Genomic DNA, 7,490 nt, shown 5'->3' on the forward strand with positions numbered 1-7,490 from the left:
CAGGGGAAAATCCCTACCTGGGGAAACAACCTTTCTCAGAGACCTTGGTTAAAACACATAGTGCCAAGAAGGTGAGCAAACATATTAAGAACAGTATGCCATATATGCCAGGTCCCTTGAAACAGCAAGCATGCACCGGCTCCCGGCAGTATGAGATTCATTAATTCATTGATTTATTCACTCAACTAGCTGACATTTATTGAGACATGTGCCAGACATAATTCCGTGCTGGGTATATGGTGATGAACAGAACAGACAAGGCCCTGCCCTTTTGAGGGACAGCTAAGAAACAAATCATGGAAGGACAGCCACAAACATGGCCTTATAGGAAAGTAGTATTCTCAAAAGCTACTACCAAAATAATAACAACAACAATAAAACAAACTTGCCAGTTCATGAAAATTTTACAGGAAGTCTACCTCTCTATGAGTGTTTGTTCTGTAGCCCAGCTCTTGCTAAAAATGCTCTCAGCATTGTTGGTTGAGGAGGTCTATTTCAGTAAACTCAACTGAACAAAAATTAACTCTAGTTTGCTAATCAGAAAAGCCATTCTGTAGTTTTGGCCTCCATGAAGGTAAGTGTGAGCATTGATTGTCATTATAGTTCCTAAGTGCCACTTTATTGGCAGTCTGGGTAGATACTTTTTTCAAATAAACCAGCTCTTGCCCTAACCAGTTTGGCTCAGCGGATAGAGCGTCGGCCTGCGGACTCAAGGGTCCCAGGTTCGATTCTGGTCAAGGGCATGTACCTTGGTTGTGGGCACATCCCCAGTGGGGAGCGTGCAGGAGGCAGCTGATTGATGTTTCTTTCTCATCGATGTTTCTAACTCTCTATCCCTCTCCCTTCCTCTCTGTAAAAAAATCAATAAAATATTTTTTAAATAAATAAATAAACCAGCTCTTTATGTAAAAAATAGGGGAAAAATTTAAGTCCTTACTTCTGACCTACCATAAATACTGCCTTCCACCAGCCTCCCATGAGTAAGAGAGCCTACCTGAGTCGCTCTTACAGCTTTTCATTTACTTAATTGGCCAAAGTCTCCCCTTTAGTATCCCTCATGTTCAGTAATCATTTTTACCTGCTTGATTTTTTTTCTTTAAAAAGTAGGATGACATTTATAGAAGAAAAAAAACCATTATTCCTCAAGCCTAACACAGTAGTTGTCTTCATTTTTGCATGTAACTTTCAGGCCTTGTGTACCTGTTGAGTTGCATGTCACTAAAATTATAGTGTTAACCTAACTTAATGGCTGGTAGCCACAGTCACATTACCATTACCACTCACTAGATGGCACCAGATCCCATTTTTCCAATGATTCTGGTTTTCTTGTCACCAAGTTGATTTCCCAAGCCTGATAGTGTGAATGCTTATTTCTGTTGTGAAAAGCAAAGCAAACTGATTTAACTTTCTATTTTGGTAGAACATTATGTGCCAAAAAGTTTTATTTCTCTGTAAGATCAGAATTGTAAAATAGTGCTATTTATTTTTAAATTTTTATTAGAGTTCTGTAAACAGATGTTACTTTTACGAGTAAATTAATTTTGTGTACTAAAAGAAATAAACAGGCGTGTATTGAGGTTTTGAAATTTTAAACTAAACTGTAGTATTAATTATTTATAATTTCTTTGTGTTCATAGCATTGATCTTATGGGTCTGGGTTAGCTAGTAGTCATTTATTATAATTCCCATGAACTGATGTGATTTATCATTGTTTTAACTCAGGCAGAACAAGAGGGTATCAATTTCCTTCTAGGGACACTTGGATTGTTTAGTTCTCATGCTCTGTAATTCTTTTAGAAGAATAAAATTCAGTCCCTATTTGTTGACTAAAACCAACTCAGCAAATTATGTCTTTGCTTATTTCAAATAGGAAAATATTTAATTTATCAAGATATCCTTCATATGTATTCTAAGTACCAATGAGGAACATCACAGTACAATGTTTGGATTAGGCACGAATATCATTGAAGCATGGGCTTTTGAGTGGCTTCTTTAAAAAGTGACTTAAATGTAAGCATAGGCCATAGCTTTGATATCTTAAGGTGTTCTAGATCCTCAAGGAGCTCATGGTCAAAGTCCTTAATTCTTTGTATGATACTAGAGGCCCGGCGCACGAAAGTCGTGCACAGGTACAGTCCCTAGGCCTGGCCTGCGATCAGGGCCATCTTCCCCGGCTGCCCACAGCCGGCCCTGCCCCCTGCCACCACCCACCCCCAGTTCCCTGTTCATCATCAGGCGATTGGAGCCTGCAGGCCGAGGAAAGGGACCAGGAGGTGGTCAGTGTGCCTCATAGTGACTGGTCATTCTGCCATTAGGGTCAATTTGCATGTTACCCTTTTATTATATAGGATTATCTCTGAATACTGGTTTTATTTTAGCAGTTGTGGTCCTAGATTGCTGGCAACATACTCATCGTACTGCCAACAGTTTATAGTCAGTGGCATGTTTGTTAGTACAAGATTGCCTCATTTTTTTGTGGGACATCTTCATCGTTGGCCTGCAGGGCCCTGCCTGGCCATCCTGGGCCGCAGTGCTCTTGTAGCGCTTTTGAACTAACAGGTCCTGGCTGCTCTTGGCTCACTGCTGCCAGCTGCGCTCCCAGGACTCCAGACACCAGGGCCATTCTCTCTTTACTCCCATCTGAGTTCAACAAATGAAGTTGTGACTAAGGTTTCTGTGACCCTCGATTCTTAGGAGAGAGTTCCCTGGACAGTGACTATTCTGGCCACTCGCTGGAAGGTTGCCTCTTACCATCACAAATTAGGGAGTTGGCATTTCTCACATCAGTATGTCATAAGTTTGGCTCCTGTGATTCAGAAGCAGGAACCCACTGCAGAGGGGAGGCAGTCCTGAGGCTGCCCGGTTTCACTTCCTTCGAAGACCTTCCTTGTTGAGTCCTCAGCCCATCACCAGCGACAGCTCCCATGTCTCTGACTTCAAAGCGCTCTTCCATAGCCAGCAGATCCCTGAAGCTGTCAGCTGTGAGCCATAAGCACTGCTCAGAAGCCTTGGTGCCTCAGTTACTATGAGTCTCGCCAAGATTGAGACAGGTACATGTCATGACTGAATAGAGTAGAGCACAGTGGTAAGTGTGCACTTCAGGGGGCTGCCGCCTGGCCCCAGTGTCCCCTTCTCTATGCCCAGCTCCCTTTTATTATAATGAGAGAATGTAACTCATCAGGATATTGTGAGGAACAACATACATAAAGCCCTTACACAAGAACCATTCAGTAAACGGGCTGTCATTTCCAAACTCAGCCCTAATTAGAATATCCTATGGTGGCTATTTCAGGTCTCAGCTGCTCTCCTCATGCCTCGCCTAAATACTGATTTTTATTAACTCCCTATTAGCTTCCATTTATTTCTGTTGATAATGGAATTTCAGTTGCTTTATTCAAAGAGGGCAGGTCCTTGCCCATAAGGAAAGAAGTAACAGGGCTTTAAGCAGAGTAGCCATAATTTAAAATTTTTGCCTTGGAATTGGTGTAAGTGCCCATTTATTCACCATTTTGAAACTTGCACTCGTGTGCAATCAGGAGTTAGGGAAATCCAAGCCCACCCCAATCTGTTTTCCTCTTATACTTCCCTTCTGCCTGCCTTTAGATAAACCTAGGGTTTCTGCTGTAAACTGATGTGGACAATGTTTGGAAGTTGCCACCCCCAGAACCTATAACTCACATTCATAGAACTAGGGTTATCCTTATCATTGTTGACATTTCTGATTTACAGGTGACCTCGAGCAAAGAAGTCCCTCGTGAATCGGCCAGAGCATGGCAGGGAGGTGGGGGGAGAATAGGCATCTCTAGCCAGATCACTGTGATTTCCAAACCCCTCCCAAGCGTTTCCTTCCTCTGGGCCTCGGGCTTACCACAGAGCGACCCCTGCTTGTTCAGGGTTCGGGAAAGTGGGATCATTTCAGAAAGTGGGACTGTCCCTGTCAGCTTGGCCTAATAAGGGTAGCAGCCCTTCAGACATGACCCTGATCACTCCAGGAGAGAGGCAGGGACGAGGTCAGGCTTGGAGCTAGGCTTGGATGCCGGCTTTTGGACAGAGCTACCCTGAGATCTGCCTGTATAGCAGCACCACCCCCGCCTGCAGCATCACCCCACCTGGAGCAGGCACAGGCAGGAGTGGGCCCGTCACCACAAAGTGGCACTGGGGGTATTGGTGGCTTTGAAATCAGACCGCAAATACTTCCTTGGCCAGTTACAAGTGTTGTGAAGGTGGGCAACTAACTTGTCAGAGTCCCTTGTCTCAGGTGGTTCGAGGCCCTGTGTTCCTCGTCTGTACTGTGCCCCAGCATTGCCCATTATGTTTACATCTCCCCAGTGGAACATGAGCCCAACAAGGGCATCGTACATCTTCGTAGCCCTGGCCTCTGGCACAGTTTCTGTCTATCATAGGGCCTCAAAAAATGTTTAATGAACAAATAATGAGTACAGGAAATAGTGGTCATTTGGGGCTTGGCAGTAAAAAACCTTATCATGTGCCCTACATTATACATCCTCTCGTGAGCATGCTATCTTTGAGATCAAATTGAACAAATAACAAACAGGCATTACACAATAACAAACAGTTACCAAGGATTAGGTGTTACGTACATGAGTCCAAAAGAGTGTAATACCTGTAATCGAATGGTTGTGTCCATCGAGTAAGTCATAAAAGAAAGGCCATCGTGTCCGTTTTCCACGTTTTGGCATCTGTTCTCTCCAGGGAAAACCTGTAAGAACCATGTTCCACAATGCCTATGTCTGCGTGACTTTAAAACATAGGTAGTTTGATTTCCTGCCTAAAAGTCACATCTAACATTTGACCTTATTGCCAAAAACTGCGGATATGAACTTTTGGTCCCTTAAAAATATTGCTCTTAGGTCAGTGGTCGGCAAACTCAGTCAACAGAGCCAAATATCAACAGTACAACGATTGAAATTTCTTTTGAGCCTGACCGGTTTGGCTCAGTGGATAGAGCGTCGGCCTGTGGACTGAAGGGTCCCAGGTTCGATCCCGGTCAAGGGCATGTACCTTGGTTGCGGGCACATCCCCAGTGGGAGGTGTGCAGGAGGCAGCTGATCGATGTTTCTCCCTCATCGATGTTTCTAACTCTCTATCCCTCACCCTTCCTCTCTGTAAAAAATCAATAAAATATATTTTAAAACAAACAAACAAAAAAAAAAACCTGCAACCTTTTAAAAAAAAATTTCTTTTGAGAGCCAAATTTTTTAAATTTAAACTATACAGGTAGGTACATTGTTATTAACTTAATTAGGGTGCTCCTAAGGCTTAGGAAGAGCCACACTCAAGGGGCCAAAGAGCTGCATGTGGCTCACAAGCCGCAGTTTGCCGACCACAGTCTTAGGTTATAGCTTTGCTGACTGTTGGAAGAGCAACACTTTCTCACTTCTGATTTCCCTGCCATGTGGAAGCACCTTCCATCACAGCCCCAGCCTTGCTCTCCCTTTCATCCACCCCTCCCTAGGCGAGGAGGAGTGAGAGGAGAACTGCAGGATGCATCCTATAGGAGAGGCTTACAGTTGTCCAGCGGTGCCAGCAGATGGCAGAGTCTGTCTCTGGGGTGCAGTGTTAGAAGCCAGTTGTTGCCACAGACTTAAGCCACATTCTCTTAATACCAGTTTTATCGGTAATAACATTTTTTTCTCCATCTGCCCGAATGCCTGTGCCTATTTTTAGGATGTTTAGGAATTTAGTGGAGAACGGTGATGTCCCCTGGGCTTCTTCACACCCAACATGACAGTGCTCGCATGGAATTCCATAAACATGGGAGCTCTTTGGAATTCCAGTCAAGAAGGAGGACATTCTGTGACCATCCTGGACAAAGCTACACATACCTTCTCATTATACAGTCTGTTCTGCTATGAGGTAGACGTGTTAAAACGTCATTGAAGACTTATTTTTCTTGTAAGTGTCTTTCTTGGATGTCAGACTGGTGGTTTACATTTATTTGACACAGCATCCTGGTAGACGTCCTATACAAGCAACAACCAGTTACAAAATACTAGTATAATAAACCTTATAATAGCATAACTTTGCCCCCAAAAGATACCTGTGAATAAATAAAAAATTAGCACCTATTCTTTAAAGGAAACATTACCAAGTTATTGAAGAATATACATGAAGCCATAGCCGGTTTGGCTCAGTGGATAGAGCGTCGGCCTGTGGACTGAAAGGTCCCAGGTTTGATTCCGGTCAAGGGCATGTACCTTGGTTGCAGGCACATCCCCAGTGGGGGGTGGGCAGGAGGCAGCTGGTCGATGTTTCTCATCGATGTTTCTGACTCTCTATCCCTCTCCCTTCCTCTCTGTAAAAAATCAGTAAAATATATTTTTAAAAAAATCTTTAAAAAAAAAAGAATATACATGAAGGGGAAAGGGATGTGTTTATATAAGAAAATTCTTTGTTATAAAGATGTCAACCCTTCCTATATCAAACTACATATAATGCAATTTCAATAAACATACCAATGAGATTTCACTTTAACTTGTGACACTGGTTCTAAAGTTCATATGGGAAAATAACTATGTAAGAGAAAACATTAAAAAAATGTCAAGTAAAACTTAAGGTATTAGTTATACTATATACCAAAATATATTATAAAACTATTATATTAGTTAAAATAGTGCATGAGTAGCATGAGAGCAGGCAAATAGGTAAATGGAACATAATAGTGTCCAGAAATGAACCTAGGTCAGTTAGAGTAAGGATATCTGGTTTAAGAAGGAAAACTAGAAAACTAATGGCTTAGATAAAGTGAAAGATTACCTCATTTTCATAAAGTCCAACAAAACATGTTTCTGCTCATCAGGCTCTCGGAGCCAGGATGCTGGGGTCAGGCTCCTTGCATCTTCAGCTCCGCCATCCTCAGTGTGTGTCTTCCCAAGTCTTTCTGGAGGACATCTCCACTCCACCTACCACAAGGCCGGAAAGGGGGGGGGGGGGGGGGGGGCGGGGTCACATGCAGAGGCTGTTATGGGCCCCGCCCATCACTCCTAATGCAGCAGAAGCCAGGAAATTGCCCTGGTGTGTGTGTGTGTCTAGAAAGAAGAGGGAACAGTTTTGGTAAATACCTAGCATTTTCTCCCACAAGACCCAAATTCTTACTGGAATTGAATGTATAATCAAGGTGGCATTTTATATTAATGGGGAGAGATGAATTACACAATAAATGATGCTGAAGAACTCAAAAAAATGAAGTTGGATTCCCAATCCACTCCTTACAACAAAATAAATTACAATGGAATCAGAGGTAAGTGAAAAGAACAAAACTTTTAGAAAACACAGGAGAAAAGGGGGAGCCTTTTGATAAATAAGCATGCCTGCCTGAGAGAGTCAAAGAACATGGAGGGAAAGGGCACTGTTTCAGTACTCTGTTGCATTTAGTCCTGCTAATGTGCTTGCATCTCGCTGCTCTACTTGGCACAAAATAGTACGTGCTGGGAAATGTTGCAGATGAATCAAGATAGTTTCCATGGCAG

At 42.9% G+C, this 7,490-nt stretch overlaps 1 long non-coding RNA gene across 1 annotated transcript; it reads right to left on the reverse strand.

The window, feature by feature from the left end:
- Positions 1 to 4,019: 4,019 nt before the first annotated feature.
- On the reverse strand, positions 4,020 to 6,901 carry LOC118655716. Its single transcript, XR_004967358.1, has 3 exons — positions 6,778 to 6,901; positions 5,847 to 5,984; positions 4,020 to 4,720 (listed from the first exon to the last, which is right to left on the reverse strand). It is a non-coding gene; the product is annotated as an uncharacterized LOC118655716 (long non-coding RNA).
- Positions 6,902 to 7,490: the final 589 nt, after the last annotated feature.

The sequence above is a fragment of the Myotis myotis genome, unplaced genomic scaffold, assembly GCF_014108235.1.
Source record: "Myotis myotis isolate mMyoMyo1 unplaced genomic scaffold, mMyoMyo1.p scaffold_m19_p_5, whole genome shotgun sequence".
In the NCBI taxonomy this organism is placed as follows: Eukaryota; Metazoa; Chordata; class Mammalia; order Chiroptera; family Vespertilionidae; genus Myotis; species Myotis myotis.